Consider the following 22,430-nt stretch of genomic DNA (forward strand, 5'->3'; position numbering starts at 1 on the left):
AGCTTTGACCCGGCTCCAGTCCCAGTGCAGTGGGAGGTTCGTTTTCCCACTGTATAACTATGGGAACAAAAGTTGCCTTTCTTTTCAACAAAGCCTTTGTTTATAACACGGTTTAATTCAAACTTATAGCAGAGATTTAATCTTTATTTAAAAACCTTATCTTCCAAAATTTCTGCTTACTTTCCTGACTTAAGAAACGTAGTTGGAGGGGAATTATAAGCAGACATGAATGAAAACAACAAAATTAAAAGGAATTTGTTAATAAACATGAATGACAAAAGTAATAATATTTGAGTCAAAATTACAGATAAAATAGGCCACATATTCTGGTATACATTTGAAAAGAGAAAAGGGATAGCAAGCAAGTAAAAGAAAAAAAAGAAAAAAATTACACCCCGGAGAGAGAGAGAGAGAGAGAGAGAGAGAGAGAGAGAGAGAGAGAGAGAGAGAGAGAGAGAGAGAGAGAGAGAGAGAGAGGCCTCATTCGAAGCGTAACCAAGTAAACACCCTAAACTCCAGGGAAATATAAAAAAAGAAAACTTAAGCCAGCCCTGGAGTTTACCTAGGGTTGTTCCAAAGGAAGAACAAGAGTGAACACAACGAACAAACCTCTCCTGGCATCTCTTCTTTAGAGTTGCAAACAGACTTACTTCTCGGGTTCCAAAAACATTCTTCCTCTGACAGTAGAAATTCCTAATGTATAATGATCAGAAGAGAGGATGGTCATTATATGCAAGTAAAGGCGGTACAGTTACGAGACATACCTACTGTACGTATAATCAAATAAACTTTGATGATATCAATATCGCAATGCTCTCCTTTGAGATTCACACACAACTTTCGAAAAATTAATTTTAGATAAAAAAAAAAGAAGTTTCAATGAGCAACTCATGCTACTCTAAAAATTGGTATCTATATGACATTTCAATATTATGAACTTTGGTTTTGTAAAAAATAAAATTATAACTAACACACCACTTCTCTTTTTCTATGTCATCAATTATTAGAAAAAAAAAAACATAATCCTCAGTTCCACATATAATAAGAAAGTCAAGCAAGGAGAAAAAAAAAAGAAGAAGAACGTTTACAGCTATGACGAGGCCTTTATAAAATGCCTTTTATAATTCAACAAATTTGTCTTTTCCATACCATTAAAGAATAAGCCTGTTATTTTTCCGTCCAAACTTCCACTCTTAAGGGTTTCCTAACCATTTCACAGAAGTCTTTCCTCAAAACCAAGATAATTTTCAAAGTGCTCGGTATGAAAAGCCCTATAAAGCTACGCAAAAGGCGATTCTCCCTAAATGCAAAGCGTTCCCCACAAGAATATCCTCGCGAGCGTCCACAAATGGCTCTGAAAAAGATCTGTTTGTTACCAAAATGACACTAATCTTCGCATCCAAACAGGGACAATGTTATTTCCCCTGCTAGCCTCGCTCCATGAATAATGAATAGATTTTTACTCAGACCTATCTCGAGTCACGTCTTCGTAAGATGCAACATGATATCCCTTTTCGTCGTGCCACTGGTTGGACCTAATTTCGGTTGTGTTCCATCCAACCAGCCTGTTGCTATTTACGCCTTATACGCATCTGACCTGCTATGACTCGCGGATCAAAGGCAGGAAGGAAACGAGTGAATAAAATCAATACAACACACACTGCTCGTTGCAAGAGACTCATGCAAAGACCGTTGTCAAGGATGCTTTTATTTAAATCAATTGGGGAAATTCTCGAGTTCATGACCTCAAAACCTTCACTCTGTCAAACAGACACATTTTCACTCGCAAGTATGCAACAGATCAAAGTCATTGCAGCCTGTCTCTGAACAATAGAGGACATTAAAACTCCTAATTAACGTGGGGAGGGGCTGAGTCTAATTAACTTATTTCGAGGAACACGGGCCAGGTAACGTTTCTTTTATCTTGGACGAAAGTGAGCTTTCTTTTTGCGCTTGTTTTGTGAGCCTTATTCTCTTCTTAGGTCGACCATTTTAGAATATAATATCCGGGACCATGGGTTACAGGCACCATTTTTATTACGTAGATAAAGTTCAGGGAACGAGAAATAAATAATAATTATAGAAGCATATAAGCACGCATAACAGAATATGAGTCAACGAAGGAAATATGACAAATTCAAACCTTAAAAATTCACTCAGAATTTTGACATAACAAAATTTTTTAAAATAAATAAATATATATATATATATATATATATATATATATATATATATATATATATATATATACATACATATATATATACATACATATATATATACATACATATATATATACATACATATATATATACATACATATATATATATATATATATATATATATATATATATATATATATATATATATACAATGAATTCCACAATCCTTTACATTAAAGCTCTATTCTCAAAGGAAATGAAACCACATATGAAAGGATTTCTATTTTCTCCTAACTTCCTATTTGTCAATGGAGACCGTGTAAAAAGATGAAAAGCAAAGCTTCAAAGCCTTTCAGGTATCATACGAATAAGAGTCAGTGGCTGTAATCAACAGTACTAACAAGTAATGATTGATTGCCTATATTAACACCAAAATACACGTTTTTGAAGTGCTAAAAATATAATTGTCTAGTTACCCCTAAAACAACTGATGCAAATCCCTGTTTGCAAAAACAAACTTAAGGAGATGAAACGAACAAAAATTTAGAGTTATTTAGAATACCAATCGAGAATTGTGTTTTGTCCATAATATACATAAACATACGTCTCTCTCTCTCTCTCTCTCTCTCTCTCTCTCTCTCTCTCTCTCTCTCTCTCTCTCTCTCTCTTTCTCATAGTCATAAAATCCTCTCGTAATTACGTAAACAGGAATCTTGTGTCTTGGCTGCCCATATCAGGTTACATATAATATTATATATAAGTTAGCTTCATCCCTATTCAAAACCCGTTTTATTTCGAGACCACTAGACAATCCACTCTTCCAACGGTGTGCTTATTAAATTATAACTCGACCAACGTTGGTTATAGCAATCTGCTCTTATTTTGCTGACCATAAAAAGGTTATTTTTCACTTCAACTTATATAATTAACAACAAAAAATACATTTAACTTATTTTACTTAATCCAAAAAATTCATGATTAAATTTGGTATTCTATTTGCTAAATTTTCCCCCTAAGCTATTCATGAGCCATTGCCTATATTCTTATTTGCTAAAATATTCAATTGATAAATAAAGGATACAAAATAAAATCCAAAATTCACCAGGTTACAACGCTCTCTCTCTCTCTCTCTCTCTCTCTCTCTCTCTCTCTCTCTCTCTCTCTCTCCTCTCTCTCTCTCTCTCTCTCTCTCTCTCTACACACACAAATATATATAATGTGTACATATGAATAAATGTATGTATATACAGTATATACATACATTCATATATAGTTATATAAAATGACGGCATATGAATAAATAAATATATACATATATGTACGTATATACATATAACTCGCAATGGTTCCAATTGCTCTCAGCGAAGAGGTTTGACAGCAATCCAGGCGATTGGTTACCGTACTGTTCCAATAAGCCAAACGATTATTAACCAGCAAAATATTCTTAATCAAATCGAAAGAGGAAACCATTAACGACAATCTATCCTTTTATTTTCATGAAGAAAATTAGAAGACCAAGGAATGAGACCAAGGAATGAGACCAACGACTGCAGAGAAACCAAAGAAGAAGGGCTGGATGTGACACGATGGATGTAAAGGAATGTGATATAACACAGGGACAGCGAGAGATACAAGGGAGAGACTCCACAGACACCCTCAGTATAATGGATTATGTCATAGTAATTGTCTGGAAGAGTACCGCAACAAGATGAGTCCTAAGCTGTACATAAACTGCCAGGTTTGGTTACGTGGTTTAAATTTCAGCCTGAGAATACAACTATCAACTTTAAAGACACGTGTTTTTATACCTCTACTAAATAGTTTCCCATACAAAACATATTTATACAGCTATATATTTACAACATTGAAATGCAGTTGTAAAATACAATCCAGCAGAACGATGCATACTGTGTTAAGCATTCTATAGACTAAATGGAAATTAAAAGAGCAACAGGGTAGATTACTGAGACTCGTAGTATTTATATCTAAAGCATACAGTACACTACAAAATGAGCTTAAAGAGGAGATGGAAGATTCATATACTGTAGCTGATGTGAGGTGTGTGATTAAGAATAAAAACGGGCCAATGGTGATGTAAAGGGATTAGTAAGTTAGAGATGGAATTAGTATGAGAATTGGAAGCATAAATGATACGGTTTTCATTTACAAGTTGAGAAGACCGAGATGGCCAGAGTTCTCCAAATCATGGTTGCATTGTTAGTGATGTAGAGAGGAGGGCAAAGTGTTCTATATTCAGTGAGTGGGAGATGTGAATGACTTAATAATTCTGTTCCCACCAGTTAACAGATTCAATTCTCCGACAAGGATTCCAAGACCTGACAAATGCAACGAAGTAGAGGAAACATTAGTGATAAAACAAAGCTTAAAGTAATATCTTTAACTCAAAAGGAGGGTAATAGGTTTCCAATGGACTTGAATGAGTCGTAAAATGGAAATCAACGCCAAGTCAAAATGGAAGTTCAAGCCAATTCACTAATAAAGAAATAAAGCATTAGATCTAACGTTTTCAAATTGAATGATGTGCGGGAAGCCTCCTCAGTCTCATCCATACGACCAAACTTCCTACAAAAGGAAAAATAATTCCAGCATAAACTTAAATAATGGCCACACTTTTCCAGAAGTGACCACTGGAAATTCCACTTTTGACCGAAAATACTTCCCTTTTCCAACTCAAACGAGAATAACGACCATTTCGAGAAACAACTCAAATATAAAAACCCATCCTTTCTTAATATAAAACTTACAGGACCAACAATTTGAACAGTAACTGTCTGGAACCTCGCTACTTGTGGTGAAATGTTTTGTTTACTCGTTACATTTTTTATAAGTTTGACAAAACGAGCTCAGAACGGTCTTTTTTTTTTCTTCTTTTTTTTTAACAGGTCTCTCTTTCTGGGCCTAATGTTGCGTTGGTCTGACCTTTCAAGTTAGCAGCCTACCCACTCCTCCCTCAGCTGCACACACACACACACAAAACACTCCTTTAATCCATTGTTCAACGGTGGCATTGTCACCCACCCTTTCTGCCGCCCACCTTTCCTATTCCTCCTAAATAACGCAATACCCCACCTTTCCTACCAGTCACTATTATGGTCTTCCTCTTCCTTTTCATTCATATATCCTCCTTTCCTTTCTATCCACTTCTAAGCTTACATTCTTTAATCTTATGCCTCGAAGCAAATAGTTTGTTCAAAGATGAATGTTTCCCAAGAATGATCTTTTTTCGCTAAACTCAGTGAAAAAATAGATTAAAAGAAAGTGAAAGAGCTAGATGAAACCAGTCTCCAGGGAATGATATTGCCTACAGGTTGCAGGAAGGAGAGAGAGAGAGAGAGAGAGAGAGAGAGAGAGAGAGAGAGAGAGAGAGAGAGAGAGAGACTAAATTCAATGGTACGAACTAAAACCTAAATTTATTTTCTATTTTTGCTGATCACAAATACGAAACCTTTTAATTGGACATCAAAGAGAAGAGAAAAATCGCCTGATAAATACAGCATAGCCTTTTTTTAACAATAGACAACACAAATAATGACAAAATCAATTCACCTGGCAAATTCATATCTGTATTACGCTAAAAATTGTTATTCATCATACAGTTCTACTTCTTCTGTGCTAACGACAAATGGCCAAAGAGCTAAAAAGAGAGAATTGTGATCAGCCATTTTCTCCTTTTTCTTACTGCTTTAGAGTCCAAAGGACCAGCCCGCCTTTGAAGTCTTTCCTCCATTAACATCTAATAACTTCCAAGACTTTAAGGCCTTACTTCTTTCTCCCCAATAAGTAAGGCTGCGAGAGGTTTGTCGATAGGAAAAAGGACGATTCTGATTCTGAAAGGCTAATGTATGAATTTAGACGAATTTGATTTTGAAAGTCTTCTGATGTCTGAATTTTGAAGAATCTAGTTCTGGATGGATTATGTATGAACTTCCAACGAGTCTGATTCTGGAAGGCTAGTTTAAGAAATGCAAAAACTCTGCTTCTGGAAGGTTATCTGTGAACTTCAACGAGTTTGATTCTGGAAGACTTATGAATGAACTTCAACGAGTCTGATTCTGAAAGGTTAATGTATGAACTTGAAAGACTCTGCTTCTGGAAGGCTACTGTATTAACTTCAACGAATTTGATTCTGGAAGACAAATGAATGAACTTCAACAAGTCTGATTCTGGAAGACTAATGTATGAACTTCGAGTCTGGTTCTAGGTGGTTAATGTATGAACTTCAACGAGTTTTATTCTGAAAGGTTAATGTATGAACTTAAAAAACTTGCTTCTGGAAGGCTACTGTTTGAACTTCAACGAGTTTGATTCTGGAAGACAAATGAATGAACTTCAACGAGTCTGATTCTGGATATCTAATGTAAGAACTTCGAGTCTGATTCTGGGTGGCTAATGTATGAACTTCAACGAGTCGGATGCTGGAAGACTAATTATGAAATTCAACGAGTCTGATTCTGGGTGGTTAATGTATGAACTTCAACGAGTCTGATTCTGGAAGTCTAACTATGAAATTCAACGAGTCTGATTCTGGAAGGTTAACATATGAACTTCGAGTCTGGTTCTAGGTGGTTAATGTATGAACTTCAACAAGTCTGATTCTGGAAGACTAATGCATGCACTTTAGCGAGTCTGATTCTGGAAGGCTAATGTATGAACTTCGAGTCAAGTTCCGGGTGGTTAATGTATGAACTTCAACGAGTCTGATTCTGGAAGACTAATGTATGAACTTCAACGAGTATAATTTTGGACGGCTATTGTATGAACTTAAGAGTCTGGTTCTGGGTGGTTAATGTATGGACTTCAACGAGTCTGATTCTGGAAGGCTAATGTATGAACTTTAAAGACTCTACTTGGGGAAGGATACTGTATGAACTTCAACGAGTTTGATTCTGGAAGACTGGTGTATGAACTTCAACGAGTCTGATCCTGGACGGCTAATCTATTAACTTCGAGTCTGTGTCTGGTTGGTTAATGTATGAACTTGAACGAGTGTGATTCTGGAAGGCTAATGTATGAACTTCGAGTCTGGTTCTGGGTGGTTAATGTGTGAACTTCAACAAGACTGATTCTGGAAGACTAATGTATGGACTTTAACGAGTCTGATTCTGGAAGGCTAATGTATGAAATTTAAAGACTCTGCTTCGGGAAGGATACTGTATGACCTTCGAGTTTGATTCTGGAAGACTAATGTATGAACTTCAACGAGTCTGATCCTGGAAGACTAATGTATGAATTTCAACGAGTTGGATGCTGGAAGGCTAATGCATGAACTTCAAAGCGTCTGATTCTGGAAGGCTAATTTATGAACTTTAAAGTCTGCTTCTGGAAGGCTACTGTATGAACTTCAAAAGAGTTTGATTCTGGAAGGCTACTGTATGAACTTCAAAAGAGTTTGATTCTGGAAGGCTAACATATGAACCTCGAGTCTGGTTCTGCAAGGCTAATGATTGAACTTCAACGAGTCTGATTCTGGAAGGCTAATGTATGAACTTCAGCAAGTCTGACTCTGGAAGGATGACGTATGAACTTCAGCGACTCTGATTCTGGAAGGCTAATGTATAAACTTCAGTGACTCTGATTTTGGAAAGCTAATGTATGGATTTAAACGAGCCTGATTCTGAAAGGCTACTGTTTGAGCTTCAATGAGTCTGATTTTGGAAGGCTAATGTATGAACTTCAATGAGCCTGTTTCTAGTGGGCTAACGTATGAACTTAAACGAGTCTAATTCTGGAAGGCTAATGTATGAACTTCAATGAGTCTGATTTTGGAAGGCTAATGCATGAACTTCAAAGAGCCCGTTTCTAGTGGGCTAACGTATGAACTTCAACGAGCCTGATTCTGGAAGGCTATGTATGGACTTCAACGAGTCTGTTTCTTGTAGGCTAACGTATGAACTACAACGAGTGTGATTCTGGGAAGCTGATGAATGAACTTCAATGAATCTCATTTTGGAAGGCTAATGTATGAACTTCAATTGATCTAATTCAGGAAGGCTAACGTATAAACTGCAACTAGTCTGATTCTGGAAGGCTGATGTATGAACTTTATTGAATCTGATTCTGGAACGTTTATGTAGGAATTTCAACGAGTCTGTTTCTGGAAGGCTAATGAATGAATATGGACAAGTCTGATTCTGGAAATTTAACATATGAATCTGCCGGCCAAGAATTTTCATGGAAATATATATATATATATATATATATATATATATATATATATATATATATATATATATATATATATATATAAATATATATATACACATATATATATATATATATACATATATATATACACACATATATATATCATATACATATATATATATATATATATATATCGTCCGTGTACCTAATAAGTAAATAAGAGGGAAAGCCAAAGGAAGTACATGATATGAAGTGCAAATGATATGTCAAAGGATATCACCACTGTAAGTAAAAGGGACAATGGACGAGCAGAGAGAAAACAATATAATAAGAAATGAGCCAAAAAGTCGACAGTAAACAAGTCCTTAGGCAATAATTTCTCAAAAATTGCAGATTCAGTTTCATATGAACTGCAAAAATTATTTTGATTGTCGAAACAAATCCCAAACGAAATTCTACCAACAAATCTGCCCATCCCAAAAACTGATGCTGGAATAGTATAAAAAAAGTAAAAAAAAAAAAAAAATTCTAAATAAAAGAACACTATACGACAAAGCTATCATAATCTCTCCATGATCTCCCTTTCTCTCCCTACCATTATTCTTTAACAAGAGCCCTAATAGGAAGTTGTCCCCCGGCTTCCCACTGTCTCCCTCATCTCCAAATCCCTAACCTGTCAAAAGCATCAGCGGGTCTACAGTATCTGTATATTTTCTGTCACTTACCAAACCACTCATCTACCGGCTTCTCCCTCTCACAATCTATGCGACACTTCATTTGAGGATGAAGTGTTAGACTCTCCACCCTAAAATACAGTGAAGCCTTAGTCATTCTATTATAGAGTTGGATTATCCACCCTAAAATACAGTGGAACCTTAGGTAATCTATTATAGCACCTTGTGATGTATGATCCCATTAAAAGCTCAAAGTATCGAATAATCATTTTATTTGTTCCTTTTGATTTGAGAACTAGGTTATATGGAGATATTTTGTATTTACGTTAGTCTACTTGAATCATTTAGTAGAAAATAATCAGCAAAACATAAAAATACATCTCTGAATATTAGCTAAAAGGTTTCTTTCCCACAATTTAATAAACAGGTATCGTAATATAAGAGAAATAAACGAGAAATCTGTAGCCAGCAGAAATTCGCAATTCATGTAACGGGATCATGTAACTGAAAACGGATTAGAAGTCTTACAGGAATACGAAAAATAAATCAAACGACAACCTTCATTCGCATCTGTTCCAAAACTATAATGGATTAATCGTCTGTCAACAGGGCGAATTGAGGCAAGATACGGATCCTCTTTGGGAGGGGGGGGGGGGGGGAGGGCGAAGAGGTAAATCTTAGATACTGATCTTCTGACGGGATAAATCTAAGAACTGCGAGAGGATAGCAGCGCATGAAGGGAAGGAGCGACGGCAGCTCACTGAAAGCCCAAAAGGCATCAATCGAATGTCACAAAGAAAGGACATTCATCAATCAACGACAGCCGATGCCTTAAATTGGAGGAGGGAAGTCAGCTTCATCGCAACCAATTACAAGCACTTAGACTGCGTCGTCTACGGTTACGTCCTTCTATTTTCATTCGGATTGGAAACGTACTTGTTTTTCTGATGACATTTTTTTTTGTCCCTCAGTATATCATAGAGTCAAATTAGAACATTAAAATATTGTAGTAAAAACTTAGAAATATATCTAAAAGCTTCAAATTAGAACATTCAAATGGGGTAGTAAAAACTTATAAACATATTCAAAAGCTTAAATATCAAACGGTGAAATGTAATTCCCAAATTCAGAATTCGTGTTTTTCTTGGATAAAGGGTTTTAAGCTCAAATACAGATTAAAAAGATGCAAAAGTTGACAAATTATTATCATCATTTTCATCATTATTAGTTAAGCTACAACCCTAGTTGATGATATTAGCCCAAGGGCTCCAACAGGGAAAATAGTCCAGTGAGGAAAGGAAACAAGGAAATAAATAAACTGCAAGAGAAGTAATAAAAATAAAGATAAAACATTTCATGATAATTAACAACATTAAATTAGATTTATCATATATAAACTATAAAAACTTCATAAAAAACAAAAGTAAGAAAAACAAGATAGAAAGGGCGTGCCCGATTGTACTCTCAAACAAGAGAACTCTGACCCAAGACAGTGGAAAACCATGGCACAGAGGCTATGGTACTACCCAAGACTAGAGAGCAATGGTTTGATTTTGGAGTGTCCTTTTCCTAGAAGAGCTACTTACTATAGCTAGAGTCTCTTCTACAACGGGGTTACACGATCAAGCGGTTTGTACAGACACGTATTTGAAGTGATGTTCGAACGTGTGAACGTCTGAAAGGGGATATTTGATTGTCGAACACGTTCGACGTCTGTTCTCGCCCTACTTTTGTGGGCGGGTCTACATTGTCCATAAACCTTATGCATTTGTGTCTGGCACCACCTCCACGAACCGTCTGACAAGCAGGTTCTTGAACCCGGTTCGACGAACCGTTCGATCGTGTAACAAACTCTCCCTTTTGCCTACTTGATCAAGCGACATCCTCTCTCTCTCTCTCTCTCTCTCTCTCTCTCTCTATATATATATATATATATATAGTATGTATATATATATATATATATACATATATATATATATATATATATACATTGTAAATATATACGATATATATATTGTAAATATATACGGTGAAAAAGTACTATTCGGTTATCTTAGTGTTGTCAGGTGTATGAGGACAGAGGAGAATGTCAAAAGAATAGGCCAGACTAAGCAAAAATGAGCCGTGATCATAGAGAGGAATCCAATGAAGTACTGCGTGGCCAGTCAAAGGATCCAATAAATCTCTAACAGGAGAGAGAGAGAGAGAGAGAGAGAGAGAGAGAGAGAGAGTTAGTTTTCGTACCTTCGCATATGTGTCTGGATTGAAAGCAGGGTCACTACCCAACATAAATAATTTCATAAAACAGGTAGAACTCGAGATTAGATATAAAATCAACATGGATACTAAAAGAAAAACTAACCCTGAAAAGGTATATGTCACAACACTCAGTATAACACTCAGAATAAAACATTAAAATTTCAAAAAGCATTAAAAATTTAGTAAAAATTGAACTGGAAATTAATTTGGTTAAATCCCAGAAATCCAGATTTCGGAAGAACCCCAGAAGTAACAGTTTAAGAACTGCTAAACAGACGTAATTCTTAGAGAGGAAAGTATAACTCAGAAGACACTAACATCGAAAGAAATACAAATACATTCTTATATAAAATTGAAGATTACAATGCAGTCACAGTAATCATAAGAGTATCACGTAGAGATAAGGTGTGCTTGCAAAAGAGGCTGTTAAGTCCTTTATGTCTTTCAGCGGCTCATTACAAAGACTGACAAATACTGGTAGAAAGCTACAGGAGAAATTTGACTGAAAAAATGCCACTTGAAATACTGCCAAAGAAAGCACAGAAAGCTCATCACATGTTACACCTTTCGAAAGATAATTCATTTCCAAAAACACTTATAACAGCCTTAAAGATGGTCAATTAAAACTAATTTAAACAGGTACCGTAATAATATCAGTATAAATGAGCCCACATCTGATAAAACTGGACAATCAAATCACATACAGAACAATGGGTCAAGCTGGAAATTAGTAAAAGTAATTTGTGATCATCCAACAGCCTGTGTCTTACTTACCAAACTGGCTTCACTGATACAATTTAATCTAGTAATAATTATTTGTTTAATCTACCTACACCAACGGGGAGCTACCATCTAATTATTCGGTTTTCTACATTGGATTTGCTTTTCAAGTTTCTTAACACGTTAATTGAAAAAAAAAATACAATCCATAACAAAATATGTCTGAGTTCTGTAACAGGAAAAAAGGTAAAAATCTCTTCCCTGGTTGCCACAAAAGAAAACGTTTCCAACCATACAAGCTTTTCAGGTAAAGTTGTTTACAGGCAGCGATTGTCAATCAACTATATCTCATTAACATAACAGCAACCATTAACAATATATATCCAAAATACTGCCCAATTGTGCCTTGGGGCAAATCATTTTTCTTTCTTTCTTTCTTTTTTCGAAATGCACTTATTTGGAAAGTATATTGTCCTCAAGTCTCGTGTGCTGAGGATTTCCAGTCAAAGAACTCACACGATAACAAGCCCACTCAATCGAAGAGCGAGCGTGGCGTTCGAAAACAACCCACCACTGATGCAAATGAAAGACTAAGCAAAATTAGTCAACGAAGACGACGCTCCCGGCGGAGACGTCGACGGTCTAGCCAGCGAGCGAGAGCGAGGGCGGCGCCAGCGGACGCTATGTCAGAGGAGAAGCAACCGCCCCGCGCGCCACACCACAACTGCCGCCATCCCCTCCTCCCAAAGTCCTCCTCCTCCTCCTCTTCCACCATGCCCTCTCTACTCATACCTTCTCCCCTCAAAACACAACCCCCAACTTCATTCGCTCACTCCCCATTTCTCTCTTTCTCTCTCCTTCCTTCCCCTCCCTTCGAGTGACCCCACATTCTCCTTCCTCGGGTATCCCTTCCTGCCATTCCCCTCCTCCTACATCTAGTCTTAACTACTCCTCCACTTCCTTCCTTCTTCCTTCTTGTGGAATACACTACAAATAGTTGGAATTGCCCATTTTCCCTCTTTACATTTGCAGCCTTAAAATCCGTTTGCCAATTATCTTCCTATATCCAGAACCCACCACACATTTAACATTCTAATATAACGCGTCCTTTCAAATAAGTGTATTTTACAGACACCAAAGCTCCACGCCTAAGGCCTCAGGTAACATGAAACCACAAAAAAAAAAGGAAAGCTTCCAGCACGACTCAGGGTGACAGAAACATCTTGAAAATCATGTAGCTTGTAGTGCATAGTAGCTGATGAAGCTGCCTCTTTCTTGCTCTCCTCCGCCAACACCATCTCTTCTCTCACCCTGTCACCAGCAGACGGGACGCTTCAAAGCTGCTGGACGTTGGGGCTGGCACTCCGACGGCGGTGTTGGCGGGATACGCGGTGTGGAGGGGTACTGGAATTATAATTTATAAAACGTTGATGAAGACAGACGCTTTGCTGTTATTTGACACCTCAAAATTGGGATGATCAGGTGAGACCTGTGATGGAACGGCCTACAAAGTGATCGAAATGCATCATTTCAGAGTTGGAGAAACAGTAGGCTATACTGTGCCATTTAATTCAAAATGACATCTGCGCTCTCTCTCTCTCTCTCTCTCTCTCTCTCTCTCTCTCTCTCTCTCTATTCATTGCACTTACTAGTAACGTTAAGAAACTTTCTTTTCCCAAACATATTCTATGATAAGGCAAACCTTCTGAGAACTAATTGGCGAACCATTACCACGGAAAGGAATATCACATGGAATGGAAACATATACTGGCTAATATCCACACCTCTGACATCGTAAATTCAACTTTGAATAAAGGCATTATTACGAAAAGGTGTGAAGACAACAGAGCAATCACCCAAAAGCAAGAGTACTAAAGATGGCCATATGTGCAATTCACGCTTTTAGATTTCGTTAAGTATCTGGATATTTTTGTAATATATACCGAAGAATATCATTGTCTGTAGCTTAGGTTAATGTTATCGTCTTCTTTCCTCTTTTCGATACAGTAGTATACCAGGTCAATCAACCAATAATGGGCCTGACGGAAATGGATTTATGAAGTGTTAGATGTACAAACCCATGTCTCACTACACAGGAGACAAAATGGCATACAGCAATTATAATTCAACACCTTCACTTCAACTACAAACTCGGAATCTCTCTCTCTCTTTCTCTCTCTCTCTCTCTCTCTCTCTCTCTCTCTCTCAATTCATAGTGTAAGAATAGGAATGCGCGGGAGATAGACAATAATTAGGGGAGATTGAAAAGTCAATACTCTGATTTTAGTGGGCGTTTAGGCCCACAAAGAGAGGAATAATGAATGCACTTAACTCAGGAATATAATGATATACTATTTAGACTTACGAGTCTCATCACCTGAAGCCACTAGATTCCATGCAAAGTAATAGTCAAATACTACCAAAACGTTTCTCAATGTTAAGGGTGTTACAATTTCTCAAAAGCTTCAAATTCCTTCTATTTTCCCCCCTCACATGGGCCAGACGTAAACACATTGATAGGGGTGGAATCTCATAAAGAAGAAATAAAGTTATATATCTAATGCAAAAACAATCTGGTAAAAGACACCCAGTTGTCATATAAGGTTTACTTTCATTATTTGCACGGGAGGCATACAAAACTCTACGTAAGATGAAACGACAAACTGACAAAGAAATAGAAAAAAAGTAACAATATCCGAGAGGGGGAAAATATTTATACAAAGCAGCCCAGACCTAAGTTTAACCTTTTGCTTACATAGCAAAACACCCACTGCCAGCTCACTTCCCGTGACTTGCTACAGCACAAGGCTTGGAAATTTCCCTGTAATGTTAATTCTCCAAGACGCCTTGCAATATACAGTACAGTCTTTTACTTCGAAATTTTCAAAAATATAAGAGGAGTTACCAGTTAATAGTCGAGGCAAGAGAAGGACGCCCTCTACAACAATGTCAACAGAAGACGCTGTTTATCTATTAAATAGAATTACTTCGTAACCTTTTCATGACTGCCAGTATATATGCCCATTATATACCATGTCAATATTGTAATATCATAATTTTGAATTCTATTTCTACAAATGGATACCACAGACAATAGCTATACATTCTTCATTTCAACTCATGGACAATACAATTTCTATCTGAAAAATTTGACGAAATTACATCTCTTATACTATTTTATGTCATTAGGACTCATTATTTGAATTAAATTAAAATTCATTAGGTCTAAACTATTACAATGCAATTCAACTACAGAAAAAAAAAATCATTATTACAGCCTAAAAAATAAAATTCAAGGAAACTTTGTCGCTATATATAATTGCGAAAAAACACTGTCCTCAAGCTTAAATAAATGCACTTCACACTGTTCACGGCAAAAAGGGTTCTCATACTATTTCACATCACATCAAATGCTAAAAACTTTTAGCCCCTTTTATGATATAAAAGTAATTCCTAAAAAGTGTCATGAAAAGCTGATTTCTATGTAGCCTGCTGATGAAATCCTGCTTTGAATTTTTTACGGTTGTATTGGCCTTTATACATCTACAGTATAGAGGTTCTTCTCATAGCAAAAGCGATTGTGTTCGTAAGGTATCTGAGAGTAATTTAATATACTTCAAGACATAGAACAAGCAAAGCAGCGTTTAAAACTATCACAATCGAACAATGGATCTGATTGATTTATATTGAGATTTCAAAAATAATAAGAAAAAGCCTTCCAGTATTATTATTATTATTATTACTATTACTAGCCAAGCTACAACCCTAGTTGGAAAAGCAAGATGCTATAAGCCCAAGGGCTCCAATAGGGAAAAATAGCCCAGTGAGGAAAGGATATAAGTACAGTAACTATGATTTCTTTCAACATGTGAAAAGGGAAATTCAAAAATAACAAATGGAAATATTTATGTGGAAACAGAATCCAATAAAAATATTGATAAATATATCGTCTAACTTCAAATTGTGAATAAAAATACTGGAAAAAAAAAATGGTCTGAAAGCGTCGTCTGCAGGAACAATTACTAGTGCCCTCTGCAGGCGCTGAACCAATCCATGAAAGTAGGAAATTGAATTTAGCAAGCAATATTGCTTAATATAAGAGAAACAGCGAATGCATTAGTTGATAAATTGCATATTGAGATATGCTATCAATTTTCTCTGTAAAAAGACCATAATTACAGTGTTTATATTGTGCTATTAATTTGTTAACATCACGCTTACAGATGGCCCGGGTATATTACAGACAACAAATATTAATAATTGCGTGTAAAACATAAATTAGCAAAGAATTGACATACGAAAATACATTTCAACGATAGATATACAGATAGAACAATTTAGTGGTAGAAAGGAAATAATAAATGAGTGTAAAACACCAATTAAAAAGAAGACTGACTTAGAAAATGCATTTAGACGTTGAATGTACATTATATTTGTTAAGAAACAATGGATACAAAGGACCCAAGGTAATTTGTAATTACCCTTTAAGAGTCTCAAGGGTGTTTCGTCGCGAGCGCACAAGGAATTTCAACATAGCTTTATGAATACAAACGAAGAGATAATCCACATGAAGTTATACGAAGTATAAAAGGATATAATATATGTTATTTCGGAAAGAAAAACTATGACCATGAAAATAAAATCATATGTAGCCTTAATATGCAAATAATTCTTGGCAGAGAATCCACTTTCCCGTTCAACAACCTAAGGGAAACTTTAAATAAACTAAGAATGAATTCCGAAATTGTTTAGAATTGTTCGTTTATAGCTCAAATAAACTACACCATATCAGAACAGTGAATACCTTATACTGAATAAAAATGTAGGTGTTTATGCGGATTTATACACATGTAAAAGTACATGGTAGATAGTCAACAAGGGTGGGACTAACATCCCTATCCTAAAATAGATTGAAAAACAAATCATGGACTTGTACTATCTGGATCAATCCCCATAATGAGGATGGTACTCGAGTGTAAATTCCGAAGGCCGTTGTTCGATTCTAAATTGCCTTTTCTAAGTCTCAGTTAACCAACCTAAGATTGAGGAAGGGGCACAGGACTGATAGGCGTTGCGATCCAATTCAAAAAGCTTTGGATAGTAAATAATGCATAAGTTAAGTAAAAAGATATACTTTTTATATATATATATATATATATATTCATATATACATATATATATATATATATATACACACACACATATATATATATATATATCATATATATACATATATATATAAATATATATATATATATATACATATAGCCTATATATATATATATATATACATATAGCCTATATATATATATATATATATACATATATATATAAGAAACAGACAGACTGATAGCGAGATGACTCCTGCCCTTTCTTAAGAAAACAAGAGAAGAAAAGATTTGAAGTGATAAAGGCGCTAATTTTGGACGCCTGATGTCATTTCGAATCAACTTTCCGAGATATCTTCGAGAATTACGGAAGGGGAAAACTTTTGTTTTCCCTTTCTGAGATTTTGATGAATTGTGGCTTGGATTTTCATCCTTTTCACTAACGTTTAATAAGGATCAAAATAACATACAAATACATAAACATGATTATATATTGTGAGTATACACACACACACACACACATATATATATATATACATATATATATGGAGAGAGAGAGAGAGAGAGAGAGAGAGAGAGAGAGAGAGAGAATCATTGTCCGGAAAAATGTTCAGTGGGATTTCAAGCGATGTAAATAAGCAGATGACATGGGGCTTAGACAAGGAGGAGAATATGAGGACCAAGTGCTTGTTATGGAACAGGTGTTGAACATATGGATACGAGAGGGACTGAATTTGGGTAAAAGAGGGAATGAAACAAGGGTGGGTTAAGTCTCCACGGCTCTTAAGCAATTTAATGGATGGGGTGATGCGATAAGTCATAGAAAAGATGCAGATTCATGTGCAAAGTCTTGAGTTGTATGTAGAATGATTGATATTTCCAAATGATTCGGTAATAAATATACACAATACAAATTAATCCCAAAGATTTGAAATGTTTGCAAGAGGAGAAAGTTGAGTAAATGTAAGTGTGATTAGGGTCATGAGGGTAAAACGAAACTCGGGAGGGTGGATCAATGGACAGTGAAAGAATGAACGTGATTGACTTGGATTGATGTTTGGAAGTAAATATGACAGATGATGGTTGGATGGCGTGAATTAGATAATAGGTGAAGCAGGACGGACAGGGAAGAGACGTAAAATATTTCTAGTAATAAGAAGTATAATACTCTACTTTACAATTCCAAATAAAACAAATACTTCAAAGATGAGGAGATAAAGTACTTTTCGTAACATATGTAGGGCACGAATCATTAAAAACCTTCACAATACAGGATGTTTGGAAGAGAAGAAAAAGCTGGTATAGGGAAAAGAATGGATCAGAATTCCTTGAGATGGTTTGGTCCTGTAGGAAGAATTGTGAATGATAGGTTGTTAAAACGATTGTATAGTTCAGAAATGTCAAAAGCGTGGAGAAAAGAAATATATAGAGAGCCTTATGAAGATGTTGGCATAGAAGGGCCTTGATAACCAGGATACATGCATACGTGAAAGCAAGATGGAAGTTATTGCCAGTGTATGAGAGAGAGAGAGAGAGAGAGAGAGAGAGAGAGAGAGAGAGAGATATGAATACACACATTCAACACACACGTGTATGTGTATATATGTATACACACATACATATACTGTATATGTATATATATATAATTTTTTACACACACAAACACACACACACACATATATATATATATATATATTATGAAACTGAATCCAACGATCAAAAAGGTGTTTTTATATAATAAGAAAAGAAGTCAAAGTACCTGACCTGATAAAGCGGAAAAGGAAATAACAAACACCTGTAGAAAGAGAACTCAAAAGGTGTGTCACACAACAGAGGGCCCAGAAAATACTGAGAGCTAAAAATAGAAGTGGACGCACCCATGAGGAGCTAAAATCGATGTACATCCCGGGCAATGCAGCTATAAATAAATGGACAGAGGTGTTTGCCCCAGGTGGCTTGCATGAAGGAAATGCCTGCGGAGCGTGGTAGGACAGGTCACACCATGGCAAAGGAACAGCGATTGGAACAAGGAGGAGTAGGATGAAAGTAACAGTAGCAGCATCAGTTGGAAGCAGAAGCAGCAAGAGCAGGAGAGGAGGAGGAGGAGGAGGAAGAGAGGGAGGAGGATGCTGAGGGAACCTACGTGTTATATTGATCTAACAGATTACGCACACACACCGGCCCCCTCCCTCTGTAGTCACAGCCGCCCCACCTGTTCTCCACCCCAATTCCTTCAACCCTTCAATTCCATAGTGAATTCATTGCGTCTGGATCTTCATAGAACCTCAGCTGCCAATGTCTTTATGGGAGAGAAACATCAGAACCCCCCCCCCCCATTTCTTTCCCAAGGAAGAAGATACCAATTAATTATATCCTACTAAAGAAAAAATACTTTTAAATAGATCTAGTGGAAACTTAATTCACATTAAAAATATTTCATTTTCAAAACCCTCTAAAAAATGAGACAATCTAAATAACTCAAGTGAAAAAAAAAACCATAATAAAAAAAATCAACCAGAATTAACACCCCATATAATCTCACCTGTGGTATGATAATGGACACATGTCCGGTCCAATCATCCCTGTTCTATATTCTAGTTAATTAATGACCCTCTTCCCTTGTAATTCACCGGCGCGGCCCCACCCTCCTCCGGGCAATATGGGACATCCAATTCACGACCTCATAGCTAACGTCCATCACATCTATAATGAGCGATTCTGAGTGAGCAATGACGTTTGGGGGATTGTTCGGCCATTAGCGCTGGATCGGAATGATCAGAATGATTCCCAATTGGGTAATAATATATATATCGATTTATTAACGTATGAAGTTTTAGTATTATTATTATTATTATTATTATTATTATTATCATTGTTGTTGTTGTTGTCGTTAGTGTAATTGCTACTGCTTATTCTGTTTCATTTTATGATTAACTATTATCTTTATGTTTATCATTCATCTACTATATACTATTATTATCATTGTTATTATTTTTTGTTTTTTCCATTTAAAAATCGAAACAACTCTTTCATAGCCAACAGCTATGATCAGATTGCCTCAATAACTTTATGAGGGGGGGGGGGAGGATCTCTTGAACAAGCAGACAAACACACGGGGGCCAAAGTGATCCGGGAACTTCCAAATTTATTGATGGACGGACCTACACTTGGATGTCCCACTCGGACAGACAACAATAAAACTCGATGGCTACCGTTACATAGGATAAAAATAGGTCAGAGTAATTCTGAAACTAACCTAATTCAATTATATAATAAATAAAAAAAACTTTGTTTTAGCAATATATAAAAAACGTTAAAATTGTTCTAGGCAAACGAATTTCGAATTTCGGTTAATCTACCAAAAATTGTTCCAGGAACTGTAAAACAATTTTCGGTTAATCTATGAGAGAGAGAGAGAGAGAGAGAGAGAGAGAGAGAGAGTATGAGGCACGTGTTCATCCACAATAGTCCATGGTCCAAAAAATTCGAAGACTCAGCAGGACATCACAGCGGCAGTCACGAAAACAATGATGTCAGCCAGTTCCATTCAAGAGGAGAGAGAGAGAGAGAGAGAGAGAGAGACTCTAATAAGCGTACACGCATGTTTACGGTTAGTTCTTGTTACTGTCTGAAAAGCTCATCCTCTGGTGTAAGCAGGATTTCAAGCATGTTCGTGACAGCTGATGATATGTCCACGACTAGGAGTGGTCACTTTAAACAGGGAAAATTGTTAGTGAAAATAACACGCAATTTCTCATTCACGTCACTATGACTGACTGCCCAGTGTTCAGAGTTTTATTTTATGAATTTATGGCATATATATATATATATATATATAATATATATATATATATATATATATGTATATATATATATATATTTATTTACATATATATATATATATATTTATATATATATATATATATATATGCGTAAAAATCACAGGGAAACGTGATGCTCAGATGCAAAAGAACCACAGAGAAAATGGAAATAGGAAATATAAGATTAAATCCTGACTAGTTTCGGGATACTTCAGAAGACTGAAGAAGTATCACGAAATTAGTCAAGATTTAATCTTATATTTCCTATCTTCATATATATATATATATATATATATGCTTAAGATTTTCCATTGGTAGTGAGAAAAATCGATACGAAGATAAAAATTCAAAGGGAAACTTGATACTGGCATTCAAACGTTATAAAGGCCGAAAACAAAAGAAAACAATAACAAAGGTTGTCCTCCCTAACGCAACCGACAGGAACGAACTCGGATGTTCTCACGCTTGCGATTCTTGCAGGGGACAAGCCTCTCCTCTCTCTCTCTCTCTCTCTCTCTCTCTCTCTCTCTCTCTTTCTCTCCCTTCTCCATCTCCATTGTTCATCCGGAAAAGATCGATGTCACATGAAGTCCTCTGTGTCATTGATGAGAATTAGCAGCCACTCAAGTCTCGCTCACGCAGACCTCCTGACACTTCAGGTCGAAACACGCAAACGCTCGATTTTGTCACTTTTCGTGAGAAGTTTTCGTGTGGCAAGATGAGATGCTGGCTAGTATACTGTTTAAAGGTCGCTCATGAATGGTAGAGGCAAGAGACAGTGACAATGCCCAATAAGCATGACAATGGCCTAGAGACTGACCATATCTACATATGATCAGTGCCCAAGCCCCTCTCCATCCAAGCTAGCACCAATGAACGCCAGGATATGGCTGTTGATGACTCAGCAGATAAACCTATAGGCTTCCCCAAATCCCCCATTCTTTGCTCACAAGGATGGTGGGATTACAGACACCAAGATCTACTTTAGACTTTGACAGACACTACAAGAAACTATAGAGATTATGCGGGCTCGAACCCCAGTCCGGCCGATCGCTAGGCAAAGATGTTTCCAATAGGTTACCAATCAATGCTCAATTGCAAAAATTTTCTTGTTTCAAGTTTCTTGCAACATCAGACTACAGGAGATTTGTTACTAATTGATCAAAAGCGTATTGTTGTCAGATTTTAAAAGTGATACAAAGAAAAAAATACGTAAAAAATTAATAGGCAAAACTTTAAGTAAGACAGCGAAAAAGAAACAATTCGTTTTAGCGAAGGGAAGGAAAATCAATAACCTGTGGAGAGAGAGAGAGAGAGAGAGAGAGAGAGAGAGAGAGAGATAAAAAGGAGACAAAGAGCGAGGCCAATATTTCTCCAGAAAGTTATTCCGGGACAAGAGATTCACTTCCTCTGGCTTAATATTGGATTCCTTGATGTGCCTCATGAAAGAGAGAGAGAGAGAGAGAGAGAGAGAGAGAGAGAGAGATTTTCTGTGTGAAATCTTTATATTTTAGAAGTCC

The 22,430-nt window shown here is 36.3% G+C and overlaps 1 protein-coding gene across 15 annotated transcripts in view; it reads right to left on the reverse strand.

The window, feature by feature from the left end:
• The window catches only part of OtopLa (Otopetrin-like a), an 810,925-nt gene that overhangs the window by 86,629 nt on the left and 701,866 nt on the right, over positions 1–22,430 (reverse strand). Inside the window, exon 1 of one of the 15 annotated variants that reach the window (XM_068363671.1) lies at positions 12,553–12,708. The exons of 13 other annotated variants lie outside the window; for them this stretch is intronic. The gene's annotated coding sequence lies outside the window, so the exon portion shown is untranslated. Of the gene's footprint in view, positions 1–12,497; positions 12,709–22,430 lie in introns of those variants that run through there. One more of the 15 variants, XM_068363672.1, reaches the window with a different exon arrangement.

The sequence above is a fragment of the Palaemon carinicauda genome, chromosome 40 (genome assembly GCF_036898095.1).
Source record: "Palaemon carinicauda isolate YSFRI2023 chromosome 40, ASM3689809v2, whole genome shotgun sequence".
Classification (NCBI taxonomy): domain Eukaryota; kingdom Metazoa; phylum Arthropoda; class Malacostraca; order Decapoda; family Palaemonidae; genus Palaemon; species Palaemon carinicauda.